General features: G+C 38.3%; 1 long non-coding RNA gene across 6 annotated transcripts in view; it reads right to left on the bottom strand.

The window, feature by feature from the left end:
• Nucleotides 1-14,836, bottom strand: part of LOC148128257 (uncharacterized) — a 299,527-nt gene that overhangs the window by 210,601 nt on the left and 74,090 nt on the right. The window contains exon 5 of one of the 6 annotated variants that reach the window (XR_015741145.1): nucleotides 9,026-9,045. The exons of 4 other annotated variants lie outside the window; for them this stretch is intronic. This is a non-coding gene — a long non-coding RNA (uncharacterized LOC148128257). Of the gene's footprint in view, nucleotides 1-9,025; nucleotides 9,046-10,477; nucleotides 10,498-14,836 lie in introns of those variants that run through there. One more of the 6 variants, XR_015741146.1, reaches the window with a different exon arrangement.

Genomic DNA, 14,836 nt, shown 5'->3' with positions numbered 1-14,836 from the left:
TTCAAGACGTACCTATCCTACTAGATCTGGTGGAATGGGCAGAAATAATGGGAAACACACAGTCCATCAACTAACCTATATCTGTGCCTTTGTAAGGATTTGTAGGTGATAACTGGAAACTTGAACTGCATCTGGAAGTCTTCTGGGAGCCAAAGCACTTTGTGAAGCAGTGGCTTTATGTAGCGTATTATAGTGCACCCAAACATTGCACATACTTTCTGAACCAATTGTAGCTTCCAAAGGCTTTTCAAGGGCAGCCTTATCTACATTAGTGTCTTGCAATAGTTCAGCCAGGAGATGAGTAAGGTATTACTGGTTATGAATAGACCTTCCTAACCCATGAACATATGCAATTGGCAGACATGATTTTATTTGCACAAACACCCTCCTAGCCATAGTATTCATCAGGTCCTTAGTTTTGAGCTCAAGAGGCCTTCTCCCAAATTATGTATCAACTCTGGGGAGTGCTGTCCCATCCAGAATCAAAGATGGAAATCTCCAGATCCAGAGGTCAAAGCCCACAAGCCTTAGAGTTTAACAAAAAGGCTGCTCTTTCTCATCCACTGGTAAAGAAACTTGATGGCAAGTTTCTGGGTATCTGTAGGCAGAGATGTAGAACTGACGATCATTCTCACATTAATTATACTTAACTCACCCAGTTGCATGTACCTATTAAATAGCAGCGAGAAGAGGGGTAGGCACCCCATTTTGCAGGGTTTAGAACCAGACCTTTCCACTTACTAACATCAACTGGAATTGGCATTGAAGAGAAACATCAACCCCCCGCCCCAACTGCTAAACCCTGTAAACAGTACAGAAGGATACAATGATTGATAATATTAAAAGCTGCTAAAAGCCAGGACAGGTAAGATGGATTCAGATCAAGCCCTCCATGCAAACAGAGAGTGCACACAGGTGTGATTTGATCTAAGATCATCATTACTCTTTCATTCCAAGCAGCAACTAAGGGTGATCAAATCGGTCCGACTCCTTCCTCTCTAGGGCAGGGAGTGATAGAGTGGGAGCGACCACAGAGAAATCCAAGACCAGCAAGAGATAATCTGACATTGTTAACGGTGATGCCCCCCCAAAATTCCAGATCACATTGTCACTACCATTGTAGTGACACTACATTGTAACAGTGACACTAGATTGTAATCTCTACTATGCATTCAGCCATCAATTAACCTAAATCAGATTTTGGTTATGTACTATTTTGCCTTCTCATCCATAATTAAACCATGAATGAAGAACTTATTATAGATTAGACCATCCGTGCAGTTCTCCTTGAGTTCTGCAGACTACTGTATAATTAAAAGAGAATGGGTAGTTCTTCCAAAGTGATAGTATCATTTTTTAAAATTATAAAGTACACAGTGCCATTCCTATTGTTCTCCTGTAATTTTTTTGTATTTATTTTTATTTATCAAATCTGTACACTATCTGCCTCCCAACAATTCTTGATGTGTAGCATTGTTGACAAGCAGTATAATTCAAAAGAACATGGTAAAAAAAACCCAAAAGTTAATGAACCTTCCAGAATAAAATTAACATGTGGAAAAATTTGTATTGGTTCAAAGAAGATCCATTATAGCAAAAGACCACATCATATGAAGCAAAGCTGACTTTTGAGCACCACATGACAAGCATGATTATGTTCTTGAAAAATCATGCTAATGTGCCTATCATTTCCAGTGAGCGATCCCTGTAAACATATTTAAATTGAATATAATCCTTATTGGACAAATATTTAAAGTCATTTACAGCATATCCAGCTTCTTCCAAACTATTGTTACACAAAGCAATTAATATCACTGTATTTTATAACTTCTATATTTATCCTAAACTGAATCCAGTTGTATGGCATCTGCAGGGAAACTCCTATACTTTACATTATGAATAGAATTTCTTCCGGGACACAGATCTGTATTTTCAAAATTCAGATGGAGAAAATGCATGAATTTAATATGAATAAATAGATTCACAAGATATAGGAAAGTGTTCATCAGGATAAGGAAAGAGGAGAGCAAAGCAAAGCAAAATAATATATTATTTGGAACCAATCACCAGTCAATTCAGCCTTACTGCTTTAACTCATAGAAAATTATGATACTTTTATGTGTTCAAAGAGGAAGGCACCGGAACTCATACAATTATCTGTTTAGGAAACGAATGTACCTGTACCAAGCTGAAATAACTTAGGCAGAATTCCTATCTTAGTTTTTCAACTTTGCCCTCTTGGCTGTTTTTGGTTTCCCAGTGTAATCTATAACCCTAAGATTTCCTGGTAGTCTCCCATCCAAGCATGGACTGTCCCACTCTTGCTTAGCTTTCAAATCCAGGCAAGTTTGTATGGCAAGTCTACTTCTGTTACTTTAAGCCTTCACTTGAACAGGTTAATTTGCATGTGTAGAAGTAATGGGAAATTAGACATTGGTCCAGATCGACTGCAAATCACACCAATATTTATCTTCTGATCTAAAATGTCAGTAAGCATTTACTGTAGATGGCGCTATAAACACTCCATTCTTATGAGAAAATCCTATAATCATAGATCTCCATAAAAAAGTTTAAAGTGCTGGAATATAGGCTTAAGTGCTTAACTAAAAGTCTTCATGATTCTGAAAAGTTTACAAATGTATTCATTTCCAAATCCACATCTTTCAAACTTATCATAGCTGAGCCACAGAAAATAGAGGGGAAAGGAGAATAGGGGTAGAGGTGGAGTTTAATTTGGCCAAGAAGTGTATATTTGGTACGGTGCCTGGATCACTTAATTTCTTCTCTCCAAACACCACTTCAATGAGGTTCGTTTTACCCCCAAAAGTTATTCAATCCCTGTGGTGGAGAAAGTCAACCTTCTCTGATGTGGAATGGATAGGAAGCCAGCTGCCAACATGGGTTTGCTTAAATAGAATATACATTAGAGCAGTGATCCCTTTGTAAACATCTGGACCCTGCAGATTTGGGGTAATCTTAAAATGAGTCCAAACTCATAAAAGTAAGAAAATCCAAACCTCTGTGACAAACAGAGACTCAGTCCATTATGCTTCCTTTAAAACAAGGGGAAGAAAGAGTTACGTTGCCTCTTACTGGCAATGTGGCAGAACCAGAGGTGGTATTCAGCAGGTTCTGACCAGTTCTGGAGAACCAGTAATGGAAATTTTGAGTAGTTCAGAGAACCGGCAAACACCATCCCTGATTGGAGATTTTACAGTATCCTTCCCCTGCCACGCCCACCAAGCTACGCCCACAGAACCGGTAGTAACAAAATTTGAATCCCACCACTTGACAGAACGTGGCAATACATGAAGTTGCAAAGTATCACAATCAAAGCATAAATAAGAACAATAGAAATGAGATTGACATTATATTGCAAATATACCTCCCTCCCCCCCTTTGTTCAATCATGTCCGATGTGGAAATTTCTTGGACAAGTCCCTGCAGTTTTCTTGGCAAGGTTTTTCAGAATTGGTTTATCATGGCCTCCTTGCTAGGCTGAGACCAAATGCTTAACCCAAGGTCATCAAGCTGGCTTCATGTCCAAGGCAGGATTAGAATTCACAGTCTTCTTGTTTCTAGCCTCATGCCTTAAACAGGCTCTTATTGCACACTGTGTAATAGTATATACAGCATTTTGTCCACAGTTGGGCTTTTTTTTAAGTAGAAATAGATTGCTCCTGGTCTCCATCCAAAAAAAGCTCAGAATGGCCTACAGATTTTCCTAACTCCATATTTACCCTTATAATAACTCTGAGAGCAACTGTATATTGAAAAGGACCTGAAGTCATTCAGCAGATTCCTTGATTGGAAAACAAAAGCAACTGAAGTGTTGTACATCGAGGGCTACCTGCAGTTCAGATTCTTGTAGAGAACTTAAGTTTGCAATAAATCTTTTCACTCCATTCGAATTGCCTGGATTTCCTGATTTCCCTGGCTTTTGACACCATCTCTTATCAGATCTACTTATCATGAGCCTTTGGAAATGATGCTGGGTGTTATGATATGTACAGAATAACCCTTGAGTAACAAGGATATGCACATGGAAACGTTTATGAGAGTAGTTATGAATAATTATTCAGCCACACACAGCTACACTAAATTGAGTTAAAGTTTACTTTAAGAAATAGCACAGTCCAATAAATGGTCCAGGTCATATACATTTAACAGTCCAAAGAATATCCAATTACAAAATCTTCTTACCAGTTGGTTGCCTTTGTCATTTACAGTAAACAAAGATATCAAAGTATAAGCACAGCTTAGATAGCAACAGAATGTCAGAGAAACAGAATGTCAGAGAGAGCAGAATGTCAGAGAGAGCAAGCCATGATCTCTAGCTCCCTCGTATAGCAATTCACAATACAATCAACCAATCGGAACATAGTACAGATCAATACAGTAACTTTGTCTTAAAGCTACAAACATACATTGTTGGTTTATATATTGCCAACCCAACTAATTGGGGGACAGATTCCTAATACTGGGAACTGGAGCTAACCACATCCTGAGGACTAGTAGTGCATAAATTCATATGCTACTTTGGCAATAAAAGAAAAGACAAAATCATGTAAAGAAAATCCTGGTGAGCTTACATCAGTTTTCTTGGAGATAAATCAGAAAATTATTCCCATCAGTATGGAAGTATGAGTCAGTTTAATTGTTGACTACACTGATAGGAAGGAGAGGGACCAAAATAAGTGATGAAGTAAAGGAATAATACTTATGCTCTCTTTCAGTCCTTGACTAAGTAAAATATATCTCTATTACAACAAAGAACAAAACAGAACTCTTGCAAAACACTGCATGATATTTTAAATGCATTTAGTCTGGTGAAGAATTGCCAAGATTCCATTGTAATTTATTAAAATAAATCTTGGTAAATGTTTTCCCATCTGCTGTCAGGGAAAAAGAAATGATTTACAAAGTGTTCGTAAACCCAAGAATTTTCAGAAACCATTTGGATGCCAAAGCAGAACTATTAATCTTATGATTAGCGTCCTGAAAAATAGTATTTATGGTCTGATTAACAAATACTTTTACCATTCTTTTTTTTCTACAAAGATGGTCACATTAACACCCTATCTCTCCCTATTAAAAAAAAATATCAGAATTATGCTTTTCTTACACATACTATCAAAAGGGGCTAGTTTGCTTTTGCAGAAATAAAATTAATCTGGATTCTCTCTAATTAAATCAAGGAGGGTTATACAAATATATACAAAGATTTATATTTCAGAAAAATACCTTCACTTCCTTGAATGAGAATCACATTTTTGGAATCATGGAATGAGAGAATAAGGTTGTGTGGATTCAACTGAGCATAGAGGTGACATTTTCATGGCTCTCTGCAACTAAGGGACTCTCATAAAAAATTGGATGTGCATCTCTTTAGCAAAACTGCACAACCTTTTCAGATGACCCATGATGGGGGGGTTACTCCAAAAAGGGGAGGAGAAGGGCTAAATCTCAATTTAGTTATTATGGCTACTCCCCAGGCACATGTTTCACAATTTCACCCTTCTATGACATACATAATAACTACTCAGAAACACCTGGAAGGGGAAGGTAGTCTTAAAAATTTTTCTGCTGTAATGTGCATCCATTTGTGGAATTCCCACAAACAGATTTCTATGCAATTTATAGGCCAGAAAGATAATAGGTCACATGTTGTCTTTGCCATCAACTGCACTGGAATAGAATGAAAATAAGCTATTATTAATCAGGCTCCTTATCCAGGTTCTGCTGTATGGATATGATAATCCTGCTTTGGGATTGTTTATCAAGCATGCTTTTACATGAACAAAATATTAGTTACAGACTGAACTTCCATTATCATCAAGAGTACGTGGCCTGCAAAACTGCAGTTCTGATATAATTTCTGCACACAGGACAATCCTCATGTGCTGAAATTGTAAATTTTTGTGTGTGTTAAGATTAAGGAATGGAATTCTTAAGGAAAAAGCACACACTGAAAAGTTTAAACCTACATGCTAAATGAACCCATTTGCTCTGGGGAATAGCTTGCTTGGATTCCTTGTTTAGGTATCTTGGAGCTATAGTACATTCTCAGTGGGTGTATGGTACTTTGTGTTTATATCATATAAAGAAGGAATTGCATGTGCCCCTCTATAGGAGCTGTTGAAGGAATCACTTCAATATCTTTGGCAACACTTTTGATCCTCTATAATTGAGCTGTAATTTGAAATACGCTTATTACCTTTATAATCTGTTAACAAAGAACTTGGATACTAATTATATTCAAAGAAATGAAGATTTATTGGGGACTGTGGTATTCATTTCCCAACTGACATAGTTCTGGATTTCAGCCCTGAATTTCAGATGTCTTGCATCCATCTGGACATGCAAAAAAAGGAGCACATTTCTGCTAGATTGAGGCAAAGTCCAAGGCTGCAGAAAGGATTATTGAAGCATTGATTATTAGTCATGATGGTGTCACATTCAACCTCTAAGTTAAGAGGAACAATTCTTAGGGTACAATTTAAGTTCAAGTTGTTAAAGGATAGTTATGTTCAACATGTCTGTCTGAGGTATATGAATGGCCACTAAGGAGAAGAATGCTGATTAGATATCCCTTTTTCTTTTTTATCTTCTTTCATATTCCATTTTAAAGTATCAAATGAGGCATATGTCCATGTAGTGCAGGCCACCTAACTGTGGATGGCATATCTCTGACATACCTGGGCAAGAACAAGGTGACCCACATGTTTAGCTGTGAAATTTAATGAGGAATGTACTTGTGGATCCCTGCTGAGTCACGAAATAAACTTTTCTTAATGTGATGTTTTCCACAACTGTACTTTATGGTTAATCCTAGCCAGCATGGTCAATAGTCAAATTAACTATTGTAGCATCTATTCATTCGAAATTGCAGAAGAATGTTAGGACTATGTTTCTTCAATTTGACATTTGAATCCAACCCTTAGTTTCTAAGCAATTGTAAAAGGCACCTCAGTATGCTTGCTAATATAATAATATAAGGAGAAGGGGGGACTCAGTTACAGTGATGAGGAGGTACTGTTGAAAGAGTTGAAGACCAGTTAGATCATCAGGGAGAAAATCTATCTATGTGGTTGCTAAGAGTTGACAATGACTTGATGGCACATCCCTCTCAACCCCAATAATCAGCAATGATATCCAACCTTAGAATTATTTGAACTGAAACTTTCAGTATAGCTTAATCCAAAGTTGTTAAACACATGAAGTAGTTCTTGTAACCAAATATAATGGCTTTGTTTTATGACGCCAGAAACCTTTTCCTGTTTCTTTTTCATTCCAGATTTTGTTGTTTCATGCCAGTCTTCTCTTCCTCAGTAAAAGATTCATTGCCAAATCGGATTTCTATTTGCATACATCCAGTTCTCTAAGACATTGATGTACATGGTTTCCTTATCTAGATCCCCTGCTTTATTATTTCAACAATACTCTTATGGCAAATTCAGAGCAAGATTGAGAGATAACAATGAAATAGGACAGATAAGCTGCTGCGACAAGGAATTTCCTGCCCATAAGTTTTAAGTAGCTATAGTCTAGTGAAATAGACTGATTTCATTTCTTCCCATTCAACTCAGAGACAAAGTAGCCAATTATGGCATCTGGGAGCTATGATTTAAAGGATAAATCAGCATCATCTGCATGTTGAAAGTGACCATTCATTAAATTATGCTCTGGGTATCAAAATAACAATGGCTATGAATAGAAGAAACTCTAAATCGGTGTTACTTAAATTGGTAACTTTAAGGGTGGACTTCCAATTTGTGAGGACTTCAAGTGCTCTAAATGCCAAATAAATAATTCTGCTGAGTTAAGTTCCTTTTGTCCAAAGCAGACTAAGAATAAGGAAAACACTTCCAGGCTGGTTCTTCCTCTCTTTATCCTGCAGGAACCATCACCTTAAATCCTGCCTCCTGATCTGGAAAGAAATGTTTGCTGGCTGGGATTTTGTTTTTTTCTAAATTAGGATTCTGAGCTCTGGCTGCCACAACCACACGTTTTCTTCCTCTGAGTAAGGTTTCTCAGAAGAAATCTTTGGTCAGTTCTTCTGAGTTTGGGTTGTGGGGTACTTTCTGAGAATCATTCCCAAATGATAACATTTTAAGTGTGACTGGCTCTGTTCCAAATATCTGTTTTTAATTCACTTGGATTGTCTGAGGAAGCAGAATAAAATTGTATATCTGATATTAGCACAGTTGAGAAAGTCCAGAAATATTTCACAAGAAGAGTTCTCCACTCCTCTACTCGTTGTAGAATACCTTATGCCACCAGACTTGAAATTCTAGACCTAGAAAACCTAGAACTATGCTGCCTTCGGTCCGATCTAAGTATCGTATATAAAATCATACATTGTAATGTCCTACCTGTCAATGAATACTTCAGCTTCAATCATAACAACACAAGAGCACACAATAGATACAAACTCAAGGTTAACCTCACCAAACTTGACTGCAGAAAATACGACTTCAGGAACAGAGTGGTCAATGTCTGGAATACTCTACCTGACTTTATGGTTTCTTCCCCAAACCCCAAAAACTTTAACCTTAGACTGTCTACTATTGACCTCACCCCTTTTCTAAGAGGTCTATAGGGGGCATGCATAGGCACACCAATGTGCCTACCATCCCTGTCCTATTGTTTCTTTTATTTTTCTTATATGTACCCATTTCATGTATTCATAACTATGTATACTTATACCTATTATCCTGTAAGCCATTGACAAATCAAATAAATAAATAAAATAAATAAAAATAAATGTTAATCCGATAAAAGAGAATATATGTAATTTAGGGGTGAACAGTGGAGTCTTTGGTGCTCTCTGACCTTGGTTGTTTGCTTGCAAACATTTCATTACCCAACTAGAGAACATCATCAGTGAGGGTGGGGGTGGAATTTGCTCCCTGTTCACATATACAGTAGTAGCTTGCTTGCCTGGTTGGAGTGTAATTGTTTCCAAATAAGAATTTAAGTCCTTTAGTCCATTCCAAGCTGCTGATGGTTTTATTGATCTCAACAATTATTTTGCTTTATGTTCTATAGCCAAAATAAATGGAGTGAAGTGAACAATCTTCTTAAATAAAAGAAATAGGGATTTATTTCACAAATGAGCCAAGTTTGTTTGTATTTTTATTATAAGCTACCCAGAGTTATCTTGTGATAAGATGGGCAGCTAATGTATTCTCTCTCTCTCCCTCCCTCTCCCTCTTTCCCTCTCTCTCTCTTACTCTCTCTCATTTATCTATATCTATCTATCTATCTATCTATCTATCTATCTATCTATCTATCTATCTATCTATCTATCTATCTATCCAGGGGTGGGATTCTATCTGGTCGGACCGGTTCTATATAACCGGTTATTATGATTCTGCCCAGTTTGGAGAAATGGCAAATCATGCCACTGGCTGGCCCCACCCCGCCCCACTCAACTCCTTACCTGGCATGTGCACTGTCAAACTTGCCTGTGTTTGGTAAGTTGCTATTTTTCCTTATTTTTGCCCTGACCATCAGCTGTTCTGCTGTGCCGGAGATTTAGATTAGCAGGAAATTGTTGGATTTCTTGCTTTCTAGCTAATCTAAAAGCAGAGCTGAACTTCCTTAGGACTGAAGCTTCTATTTTTCAGTGCAGACTCAGATAGCAGATTGCGGAATGGTAGATCTCTAAGTGACTCTGTGATTCTGTGAGCAACTCAATCTGCCCACCTGCTGGTTTGCCTGCTTTTGGGTAAAAGTTGTTCATTTTTAAAATAAAAAATTCAATATTTACACACATGATGTGCTGTGAGCTAATTTTGTGAGTTTGTTTGCTAGCAAATTTTATGAGTTTTCTTCCAGGCAAATTTTATGTGACAAACTCAGGTAGCAGATTGCAGATTGGTAGATCTCTAGTGATTCTGTGAGCAACTCAATCTGCCTGCTTGCTTTGCCTGATTTTGGGTAAAAGTTGCTCTTCTTTTATAAAAAAAAGTCAATATTCACATAAATATTTATAATATTTACATACAAGCCACGCCAGCCAGTCACATAACCACCAGACCACACCCACAAATTAGGCCACCCCCACAGAACCAGTTGTTAAGGAGTTTAAATCCTATCTATCTATCTATCTATCAATCTATCTATCTATCATCTATCAAATTTATATAGATGCCCATCTCACCAAAGGTGACTTTGGGCAGTGAACAAAAATCAATAAGTTCAACAGATATAAACAAAACATATGCAATCCTTTGTATTGTAAAAGTTCTAGTGTTATTAAGACCCCTTTTTTCTATTGCAGGTATACAGGTAATCTTTGACTTACATTCTGTCATTCAGTGACAGTTCGAAGTTACAGTGGCACTGAAAGAAGCTACTTATTACCGATTTTCACACTTATGACCATTGCAGCATCCCCATGCTCACTTGATAAAAATTCAGATGCTTGGCAACTGACTCATAGTTATGATGGTGGCAGTGCCCTGGCTTCCTATGATCCCCTTTTGTGACCTTCTGACAAGCAAAGTCAATGGGGAAGTTAGATTCACTTAACAACATGGGACTAACTTGACACCAGCAGTGATTCATCTAACAACTTGGCAAGAAAAGTCGTAAAATGGACCATAAAAACTCACTTAGCAAATGTCTCACTTAGCAACAGAAAATTTTGGGCTCAGTTGTGGCCATAAGTTGAGGACTATCTGTACTGTATATGAAACACGGTTACAGGAACTGGGCATGGCTAGTCTAGTAAAGAGAAGGACCAGGGAAGACATGATAGCAGTCTTCCTATATTTGAGGGGCTGCCACAGGGAGGAAGGGGTCAAGCTTTTTTCTAAAGCACCTGTAGGCCAGACAAGGAACAATGGATGGAAACTGAACAAGGAGAGATTCAACCTGGAAACAAGGAGAAACTTTCTGACAGTGAGAACAATCCACCAATGGAACAGCTTGTCTTTGGAAGTTGCGGGAGCCCCTTCATTTGAAACTTTCAAGAAGAGGTTGGACTGCCATTTGTCGGAAATGGTGTAGGGTCTCCTGCTTGGGTTGGGGGGGGGGTTGGACTAGATGACCTACAAGGTGCCTTCCAACTCTGATTATCTGTTATCTGTTATCTAACTGTCTTACAAATGTAGAATTCCATAATCACTATTGCTTCTTTTTCCAAAGCGGGATATAATGGCAGGCTTTTGACCTGCAGACCTCTTCTTTCTCCCCCTCAGTTGAAATTCCAGAATAAAATCCAACAGACTGAATTTTACATGGACTTTTATTTTCCATATGAAACAATCAGTGACTGATTGTCCTTTGCCTGGTGTTTGAAATCACAGGTTTCATTTGAAAATTCATTCCGATGTCCCTTTGCTGTATTAGAAAACTGATTTCTTTACAACTCTCCCAATGCCAAACAGATGATAACACATTGTTATATGGAGCTGAAGTTACACTTAATATCCTCATAAGAAAAAAAGTAGAAGGCATTTTTAAGTATTTTCCACTTCACTTGGTTAAAGCTTTTAAAAAACACTACATTTTTATAAGTGAACTGCAGATTTTGTTTCTCCTTGTCACGTGTGCATTGGAAACTATCCATGCTGAATGCTTTTTAAAATATCAAAATGGGCAATAACGTTTTTTTTTTAAAAAAAGAATTCTAACTATATATGGTTTTGCACAATAAAATGCTCCAGTAAGCAAAGCTTAATGTTAAGATATTGTGGTTTTTATGCAATTTGTAATCCAAATAACTTTGGTATTATAGATCAAGAGAAAGATGCTGAAAAAAATAAAAACAATGGATAAGCAGTCCAATTGTTTGGAATGGAAAACAGTTCGGGTAGGGATAGCTTCTAGTATAAAGATGTAGCCTTAAACGTTCATTGGACAAATGACAGTGTTGGGTGACATGTCAAAGAAAGCATCAGTTGGGCTACTGTTACATTCCAGAGGATGCCTATTTGTGATGGGCTGTCAGTTTAATTCCTGCATGGAGAAAAGACAACAGGACTACAAAACAATGGGTGGAAACTAACCAGGGAAGGAAGCAACCTAGAATTAAGGAATAATTTCCTGACAGTGAGAACAATCAGTGGAATGGCTTGCCTTCAGAAATTGTGGGTGCCCCATCACTGGAGGCTTTCTAGAAGAGACCAGACAGCCACTTGTCTGAAATGGTATAGGGCTGTGATGGTACGTGTACCTATGGTACGTGTGCTGGAAGTGGCACACAGAACCATCTCTCTGGACACGCCAGCCATCACCTGTTGTTCTTCCGGGTTCCGATGCTCACATGCACACTGGCCAACTGGTCTTCGCATACACAGGAGCACTGGAAACCAGAAGAGCAGCTCCCCAGTGTATGCATGCGCTGGCCAGCTGGTCTTCATGCGTGCATGCATGTTAGAAACTGGAAGATCAAGTGGATGGCATGCACGCACATGCCGAGAAACTGAGCTTCCAGTTCCTGGCACTCCCACATGTCTGAGAGCTGCTTTTCTGGTTTCCGGCGCGTGCGCATTCACTCCCGTTTCGGTGCTCGGTGCCAAAAAGGTTCACCACTGCTGGTATAGGGACTCCTGCTTGATGGTATAAATGGTATAGGGTGTCTCCTTCTTGAGCAGGGGGTTGGACTAGACTAGTGGTCATCAACTGATGGGCCGTGGCCCACTGGTGGGCCATGATAAAATTTTGGTGGGCCGCAGAGAAATCTCACCCTGACAGCACCCCCCCCCCCAAAGCAATTAATCCAGGCTACACAGAAACACAAGGTTGTGCCACCCACATGGCCCGTGGGAACCCTCCCCGCCCACTCACTCCTTACCCGGCAAACTTGCCTGCTAAATTGCTATTTTTCCTTTTTTCGACCCTCAGGTGTTCTGCTGTACCAGGAGATTTAGATTATCTAGGGAGCATGAAATGGTTGGATTTCTTGCTTTCTAGCTAGTCTTTAGGTCTTCGGCTCTGTTTTTAAGCATAGCCAAACCACCCTTAGGATTGAAGATTCTATTATTCAGTGCAGACTCACGGCAAGCAAATTTTATGTGACAGACTTAGGTAGCCGATGGCAGATAGATAGATTACTGAATGATTCTGTGAGCAACTCAATCTGCCTGCCTGATTTGCCTGCTTTGGGGTAAAAGTTGCTCTTTTTTAAATAAAAAATTCAATATTTATATAAATATTTATAATTTCTACATACAAGCCATGCCCAGCCAGTCACATGACCACCAAGCCACACCCACAAATTAGGCCACACCCATAGAACCGGTTTATGGTCCCCGGGATCTAAAATTATGAGTTTGGTGGTCCCTGAGGTCCAAAAGGTTGGCGACCCCTGGACTAGACAACAGCCAAAGTCTCTTCCAACTCTGTTATCTTATGAACTATCTATGAATAGCTTTCTCCAGCTCTCTCCTCTCGATAGTCACACATTCTATGCAGGCATAGCACATAAATTGCTTATACAGTATTGCTTTGAACAAGTCTCAATTCAGGTCTCTGAGAATGGTATTCCGATGTTTATTCTGTACTGATATCTTCATTAGGGATCATAGAACTGTTATTAGAAATGGTTACTGCAATTTAATCTTTATTTAGTGTCAGGTACTTTCCATGTTTGCAGATTTTGGTAATGTTTTTTAGCTTATTTTATTCTTAAAGGGTGATGTTAACATTGGTTTGGTTTTTGGTTATGCATTTCTGTATTGCTCCGCAGTCTTCTGGTTTTCAGAGGTTAAAAAGGAAGCCCCATGAGCGAAGTTCTCACATAACATTATCCCTTCCTAAGATTTCAGTGTAAGCATGGGAAATCCTGGGAGATGATGGATGTATATGAAGTATAAGGAAAGAAAAGACACTCACACACATCCATTGACTACCTCACAAGTTACGGATGCATGTAATCCCTTCATATTTTACTCTCATGAATTTCATCCAATTCTGTCCTGGATGGAGGTGGGGGGGCTGAAAGCAACTTATCCTCATTAAATTGTCAAAGAAAGCAGAATAAAATTTCAGCACAGTATTTATAAGAACAAAGAAAATATGTCTGAGTATTGGGAAATGTGCTTTGCTTTTTTTTAAAAAAAAAAAAGCTTCAATGACCTCATTTTAAGAGGAATTCACTTTAATATTTAACAGTTCTGTTTTTTATTCTACTGATGTGCAAAATAATGTGGTTATCTATTTTTACCTGGATAAGCATCTGGGAATAGTAAAAAATGTCCATTCTTGGAGGGTGGAGAGAAACAAGTAAAGAAAAAAGGAGTGTTCCTGTGAAGAATTAAATACTCTGGGAATGGACCCCTTTGTTTTGCTAAAAGCTAGGATTAACCTTTTGTTTACTACAAGGAATTGGCAACCTGTGTAATGTTTTAGTTTCTTAGTATATTTGCTGAACTACCACATGATGAAGCATAAGCAAAACCACAACAAAAATCTCTCAGGTTTCTAATCTACGGCAGTTACAATGTAGTAATGGGAAATATAGAAAAGAAAAGAATAGAAAGGAAGGCTGGGACAAAAATAACTGAGAAAAAGGAGAGATTACAAGCACGGTAACAATGGGTGGATGTGAATTAGAATGACATTCTAGGATCTTCTGAAGTCATAAAAAAATCACAGATTGTATCCTCTGGGAGTTGAGGGAAACCAGTGCAAATCTCTTAACTGGATAGGATGGCTGTTTGGTTTGCAGAATCTCACAGATAAAAAGCTCAAAAAAGAGACCTTCAGAAATGTGCTAAAGGTGAATCAAAGCAAAAATTTGGGACACCAATTTGAAAAGTTTCCTTGTCCTCTAGGTATCTTCTCAGTGAAGAAACTGTTAACAACAACACATTTATATAAG

The sequence above is a fragment of the Pseudonaja textilis genome, chromosome 1, assembly GCF_049901715.1.
Source record: "Pseudonaja textilis isolate UNSWEBS1 chromosome 1, rPseTex1.2, whole genome shotgun sequence".
Classification (NCBI taxonomy): domain Eukaryota; kingdom Metazoa; phylum Chordata; class Lepidosauria; order Squamata; family Elapidae; genus Pseudonaja; species Pseudonaja textilis.
The sequence above is the reverse complement of the archived record's forward strand: the minus strand, read 5'-3'. Positions and strand labels throughout refer to the sequence as shown.